The sequence below is a fragment of the Ictidomys tridecemlineatus genome, unplaced genomic scaffold, assembly GCF_052094955.1.
Source record: "Ictidomys tridecemlineatus isolate mIctTri1 unplaced genomic scaffold, mIctTri1.hap1 Scaffold_633, whole genome shotgun sequence".
Lineage (NCBI taxonomy): Eukaryota > Metazoa > Chordata > Mammalia > Rodentia > Sciuridae > Ictidomys > Ictidomys tridecemlineatus.
Genome location: NW_027524375.1, coordinates 55,001 through 61,741, shown reverse-complemented (window position 1 = coordinate 61,741; position 6,741 = coordinate 55,001). Strand labels below are relative to the sequence as shown.

The 6,741-nt window shown below is 47.1% G+C and overlaps 2 long non-coding RNA genes across 2 annotated transcripts in view; one reads left to right on the top strand and one right to left on the bottom strand.

The window, feature by feature from the left end:
- Positions 1-3,952: 3,952 nt before the first annotated feature.
- On the top strand, positions 3,953-5,243 carry LOC144374276 (uncharacterized). The gene is made up of 3 exons (XR_013433728.1): positions 3,953-4,593; positions 4,698-4,966; positions 5,148-5,243. It is a non-coding gene; the product is annotated as an uncharacterized LOC144374276 (long non-coding RNA).
- LOC144374275 (uncharacterized) overlaps positions 4,552-6,741 on the bottom strand; it is an 18,027-nt gene continuing 15,837 nt past the window's right edge. The window contains exons 4-5 of the long non-coding RNA XR_013433727.1: positions 6,588-6,680; positions 4,552-5,301 (exon numbers count right to left, since the gene is read on the bottom strand). This is a non-coding gene — a long non-coding RNA (uncharacterized LOC144374275). The remainder of the gene's footprint in view (positions 5,302-6,587; positions 6,681-6,741) is intronic.

Genomic DNA, 6,741 nt, shown 5'->3' with positions numbered 1-6,741 from the left:
CTACAACACATCCATGCAAGGAAGACTTGATCAAACCAGTAGCCTAGGTAAAGCAGGTTCCAGGTTGCTTTTTGCCACCATCACCAACACCAACCCCTTCCCCCTTGCGCCCCCCCCCTTCTTTGCAACTGAGAGATAAGCTAACATGGGTCACTCTGTATGCAATGAATACCAATAATTTCTTCTGATTTTTTTTTTGAATTACATACAAACAAACAAACCAAAAACCATGAAAAGTATCAACTATGTGACTGAGAATCAAGAAGAGTAATTCACTCATGTAAATTCAGAAATTCGGTAAGGTGGTTGTTGTTTCTGCTGCGGTTGTTGCTGCTGTTGTTTGTCCTTTTTTGTCTTTTTAAAAAAATTTTCTCCCAACTGTCGAATCGAGGAAAAGGGGTGGGGGGAGGTGGTGGTGGTGGGGGTCAGAAAATGTAACAGGGGTCCACTTTATATGCTTTGAGTATAAGTCTCACTGCTCAGCCACTGAGGCTCATGTCAAAACCCATATCCTTTTTCCTTTCTCTTTTCCCTTCCCCCCCCCTCCGTCATCACAGGTGAAGCTACATTGACTTTCAGGGTGGGTTATCTGCCCATTGGCTAACAAATATTTAGAATTTCCATCCAGAAAATCACTTTTTCTGTTTGATAACCTTGCCAGGCCTCGGATGCGTTAAAACAACAGAGTGTCAGCAGAGTCATCAGAGTTTTGCTGCTGTAAAGGTTTAGTTCTTATGTTTTCTTATTATAATAAATTCCCCCTCTTCCTTCTGAGATGCTTTGCCTCTGGGCAACACCCCCCAACACCTACACACCTCCCCCCCCCCCTCTCTCTCTCTCTCTCTCTCTCTCTCTCTCTCTCTCTCTCTCTCTCTCTCTCTCTCTCTCTCTCTCGTTACCGCAGGGCTCCGTAAGTTGCTGAGGCTGGGCTTAGTCTTGTGATTCTCCTGAATCACCCCACATCTCCATCTCTGCCACTGGGGATGTGTGCACATCTGGGGACTAGAGTAGTATGCTGTGTGTGAGAGATTTTTTTATTATTCAAAAGTCGGTACACTTAAAGACATATAGGTTTCCTACACTACACGAGAGTAGTGCCCTTTTTATTAGAACGTGTATTGTACCGAAGCTCTAAACTTATCCCGCAGTCAGTGACACATGTGGAAGTTCTACCACTTGAATTCGGTGTAACATTCAGATTAAAAAAAAAGAAAAGAAAAGAAAAAAGATCTGTGCTTGGGGCTGGGGATGTGGCTCAAGCGGTAGGTAGCACGCTGGCCTGGCATGCGTGCGGCCCGGGTTCGATCCTCAGCACCACATACAAACAAAGATGTTGTGTCCGCCGAAAACTAACTAACTAACTAACTAACTAACTAGATATTTAAAAACTCTCTCTCTCTCTCTCTCTCTCTCTCTCACTCTCTCAAAAAAATAAAAAATAAATAAAAAGATCTGTGCCATTAATGACCAGTTTTCACATCTGTTAGTTTTGATTGAATAAGTAAGGGTTTGTTTTGTGATCGTTTGTTGAAAGAACACTCCTGTACCAGGTGAGTGGCACTGTTGCCTGAATGCATAAGAGTATTTGTCCACTTGAGTCCAAGCTGTTCACCTAGGTCCAACTGTTGGTGAGCAAAAACCACATCGCGGCAGTTATCTGGCCAGAGTCATAGATTCTGAGCGTGGCTTCCAAAGTCAAAGGTCAACGAACGTATGTAGGACTTCTAGGCAACTGTGATGTGAAGATGTCTGGGCTTGTTGTACAATAAATGTGTCTGTGTTCCTTCAGCGAAGAAGGAAATGTATGCATTCTAGAATGCAAAGCTTGGGCTAGGGTTTTAGCTCGGTAGTAGAGCACTGGCCTGGGACGTGTGGAGCGGTGGATTCGATCCTGATCCTGAGCACCACAGAACCAAAAACAAAGGGACAAACAAGCCGATAAGGTAAAGATATTGTGTCTGTCCCCCCCCCCCCCCAAGGGGATCAGGAGGAGGTTCAGAGAAGGATTGTAAGCTCATAGCGAAAGTAACCTCGCGAGACCCCTGTCTCCAAAAGAAAATTGGTGATAGTAAAAGCAAATGGGATTCCGTTTTGTTTTACGTCTCCATTCTGTAAAACAACCAGGCCAAGTAGAAGGGTCATGACTGGGGCAAGATGTTCTTTGCCTTTTGCTATAGAAACCTTTAAGGAAGGACATGGGACGTTGTTTCTGTAACTAGCCCATAACGGGGCTACGCTTCTGTCACTGGAGTGGCTAGGCTGATTGTGATTGGCTGAGCGTCCCTCCGCCTGACTTCACTCTCCAGCTTCTGGAACTTGGCTTGTTTGCATTAGCTAGACGCCCCCTCCCCCCAAAACGTCCCTTTTGCAGGTTTCAGGCTTATAAGGAGCACCCTTGCAATTGTTTGAGGCTGGTCAGGGGAACAGCTGTATGTTCTTCTGGTCAGTCGCCGCTAGTTGTGCTTTAATAAAGGCTTGATTCCTTTATACGTGAGTGGTCTGGAAGTCAGTTTTTGAAACCCCGGGGACCAAGCTTTAACTAGAACGAACGAGCGAGCGAGCGAGCGAGCGAGCGAGCGAGCAAGCAAGCAAGCAAGCAAGCAAGCAAGCAAGCAAGCAAGAAAGCAAGCAAGAAAACAAACGAATAGATAGATAGATAGATAGATAGATGATAGATAGATAGATAGATAGATAGATAGATAAATTGAATATGAGGATGTGGCTCAGTCACTGGTCAAGTGAGTGCTTCTGGGTTCAACTCATAAATCAATGGATTTACCAAAAATGTATAAAAATATCTTTATAAAAAGGGGATGTTGGTTTAGCTCAGTGGTAAACTGTGTCTGTGTTCAGTCCCCAGTTCCAGGGTCCAGGATGAGCCTGCGTGAGGGGCTGGTTTCTGGTTCCATCCCCACCAAGGAAACCCTGACATGAGTATGGGGAGATGTATTCGGCTATTGGAATGCCAAGGGTAGAGTGATTTCCATGTGGATCTCCCCCCAACCCCCCACCCCGCCCTTTCTCTGTGTGGGCAAGGTCTCTTCTAGTGTCTTGATTTCTTTTATTTATTTATTTGGCCTAGTTGGAAAGAATGTGTTTGTGTTATTAATTTCTTTTTATCTGGAGCTGAGGATCCAACCCAGGGCCTCGAATATGCTAGGCGAGCTCTAACGCTGTCCAGCACAGCACGGGAGGCATCTTGATGATTTTTTTTCTTTTTTTTTTTCCTTTTTTCTTTTTTTTCCCCTTTCCCGGTGGGCACTTTGCGATGAGATTTCCTTGCCTGTTTGGGTTGTTTGAGTCTCTCTTTGTTCACTACTTTTGTTTCTTTTGTGATGCTAGCCTGGGGAAGAAACCCAGGGCAGGGCCTTGGGCATTGGTCCACAAACGGTCTTGATGGCTGGGCAACACCCTCACCTTTTTTCCTTTGTCTCTTCTTCCCCAGAAAGTAAACCCAGGAAGGGCCTCCCTCTCCTTCCCCCAGGCCCAAATCCATCCTGCTTGGGTTTGGTGCGCAGCAGACAGGTACACACTGGAGACACACACACACACACACACACACACACACACACACACACACACACACACAGAGAGAAATGGGGAAACATCACTGTTTTGTTTTGGTTTATTTCTCTCTTAAACTCATCCAGGCCCTCCCTCATAGCTCTCAGGGGTGGGGGAAGGTGTTTACCATGGACCTCTAGTGGTGACAGCCTTGGGAGCGAACTACTGCTGGGGAATTGGAGTTAGTGGGATGGGGGAAGTGTGGATTATAGTTCAAATTCCAAGGGTCGGGCAGAGGCACAGAAGCTATCTCCTAGGTGGGACATCTTAAAGGCTAAAGGAGGAAAAACGACCAACCCCCCCCCCCCCCAAAAAAAAAAAAGAGTTCCAGGGGTGAAAGCGGTATGTCCCCCCCACCGCCCAGTGCTTCCCGGACTTTACTGTATGGGGCGGGGGGGGGGGGGGGGGGGCCCCGCCGGGGGAACAACAGAGCGGGCACTGAGGCCCTTGCCCATCTGTCTCTCCAGGGACTCAATAGGCTGAGGGAAGAGAGGAAGACATGACGCGGCGGCTTGCAGCTTAGTGATCTGTATATGGATATCGATATCTAAGTCTGTCTGTCTATCTATGTCTATACATGTAGATAGATTATATCGAAACTGGAAATGGAACTCAGGCAGGCCTTCCAAAATGACGGTAGCTTTGCGCCACCTAGCGTTCGGTGACTGCAACCAACGGGGCTGCCCTTTTGAGACCGCAGACCACTCACTGTGAACTCCCCAGTTCCACAGGGTGGAAACATCCACGTGTATATGCTTGTGTTTCTGACCCGGTGGCAAGATGAGATCCGACTGAAGAAGCCAAGCAAGCCTAAAACGTGTGTCCCACCTTCACCACTCCTAAGTGTGGAGGATTAGCCAACTGAGAAAGCCTTAGGGGACGGACGGCTGGGAAAGGGAAGGACCCTGAGTCACTGCACAGTTGCTCTGGGATCCAATTTTACCTGTAGACCTACTCGGCGCTATATAAACCTCAGCCAGCCAGCCATCCAGCCTGTGCTGCATTTTGTCCTGCCTTTATTGGTATTAGGTATTTTCCAGAAGAAATGGGGGGGGGGGGGAGGGCGGGGATTTCCCATCTCCTGTCAAGAGTCTCCCGGGACTGAATCCTCCTTGTCCACGCTTTCCCTGAAGATCCTTTAGAGATTCTCCACTTCGAGATGGACCGATGTGTGTGCTGCCGCAGGTTTGACAGCCATCCAGGAGGAAAAACAACCCCCCCACCCCCCCCCCAAATAAAAAGAGTTCCATATCTCCAATACCATCACCTTTGTCATCATTCCACCATCCTTGGAAGAAGGAAGTCGATCCAAAAGTCCTGGAAGAGAACAGTAAGAGTAGTGAAAGATCAGAATGGTGAGACAGCGTCCAGCAACCGCCCCCTCAGCTACTCACAAGAGAAGGTGAGGTCCTGGGAGTAACTCAGGCAACCTCCAGAGACCTCGAGCTTTAACCAGCAAATAGAGAAAGGAGAGGGAAGGGGAAGGGATAACACCACCACAGGTGTTATCACAGACCGAGATAGGATGTTGACTTCTGGATTCAATCCAGGGGAAATCATATCACCTTTCTTCCCTGTTTTAGGCAGACTTATCTGTCCTTGAGTCCACGCCCAGCATAGTCAAGAATGTCATGTAGACTTTGGAGACCAGAGGATGTCAGAAATGAGTCTTCTCAAAAGTAAGAAGCCGAATCACAACCGCGGCCAGGAAGAAGTGCAAGGTGGCCTTTGAATCTCCTGTACGAAACCTCCTGTTGTTGCTGACGTGCAGAGTCACAGCCTTTGGGGACCAGAGTCCCCATGTTTTTTGCTTTGCCGGCGCTGCCATAAGCCTTTTTTCCTGTGTCTCAAGACCTTGCCATCCTTATTGGATTGGGCCAAGCTTTCAGCAACAGGAAGAGGAGAAAGGGAGAGGGAGAGGGAGAGGGAGGGGGAGGGGGAGGGGGGGAGGGGGAGAGGGAGGGAGGGAGGGAGGGAGGGAGGGAGGGAGGGAGGGGGAGAGAGAGAGAGAGAGAGAGAGAGAGAGAGAGAGAGAGAGAGAGAGGGGGGGGGGGGGAAGGGTAAAACTTAGGGGCTGGGTGTGTGGCTCAACTGGTAGCATGGGGCGCTGGGTTAGATCGCACCAAATAAAAACTAAAATAAATAAAAATAAGTTTAGGGCTGGGGATGCGGCTCAAGCAGTAGTGCGCTCGCCTGGCATGCGTGCGCCCGGGTTCGATCCTCAGCACCACATACAACATACAACCATGTTGTGTCCGCCAAAAACTGAAAAATAAATATTAAATAATTCTCTCTCCTCTCTCTTCTCTCTCTCTCTCTCTCTCTCTCTCTCTCTGTCTCAAAACAAAATTAAAAAAAAAGTTTAAAAAATAATAATAATAAAAATAAAGATGTTGGGTTCCCCGAAAACTAAACACTAAATATTAAAAAAAAAAAAAAAAGGGGCTGGGGATGTGGCTCAAGCGGTAGCGCGCTCGCCTGGCATGCGTGCGGCCCGGGTTCGATCCTCAGCACCACATACAAAGATGTTGTGTCCGCCAAGAACTAAAAAATAAATATTAAAAATTCTCTCTCTCTCTCTCTCTCTCTCTCTCTCTCTCTCTCTCTCTCTCTCTCTCTCTCTCTCTCCCCCCCCTCCTCTCTCAAAAAAAAAAAAAAAAAAAAAGAAAAGAAAAGAAAAAACAAGAAGGAAGGAAGGAAGGAAGGAAGGAAGGAAGGAAGGAAGGAAGGAAGGAAGGAAGGAAGAAAAAAAAAAGGCGTGCATAAATGCACACAGAGTTGTGGATGTATAACCGACGTGATTCTGCAATCTGCATTTGGGGTAAAATTGGGAGTTCATAACCCACTTCAATCTAATGTATGAAATATGATATGTCAAGAGCTTTGTAATGTTGTGAACAACCAATAAAAAAAAAAAATTTAAAAATAAATAAATAAATAAATAAATGAATAAATGCACACAGAGTTTGACCCCAACCCCCCGTCCGCTTATGTTAGGACAAATGGTCGACCTCGATACGTACCAGATAAAGGAAAAAAAAAAAATTTTGAAACACCCTCCAGTGGACAACTGGTAGACCTCAGTCGTGCTGGGGCACACCGGCCAACTGGTCAACCTGCGGGGGGGGGGAGGGGAGGGGAGAGAGAAAAAAAAAAATGTAAAGCAGCGCGGCAATC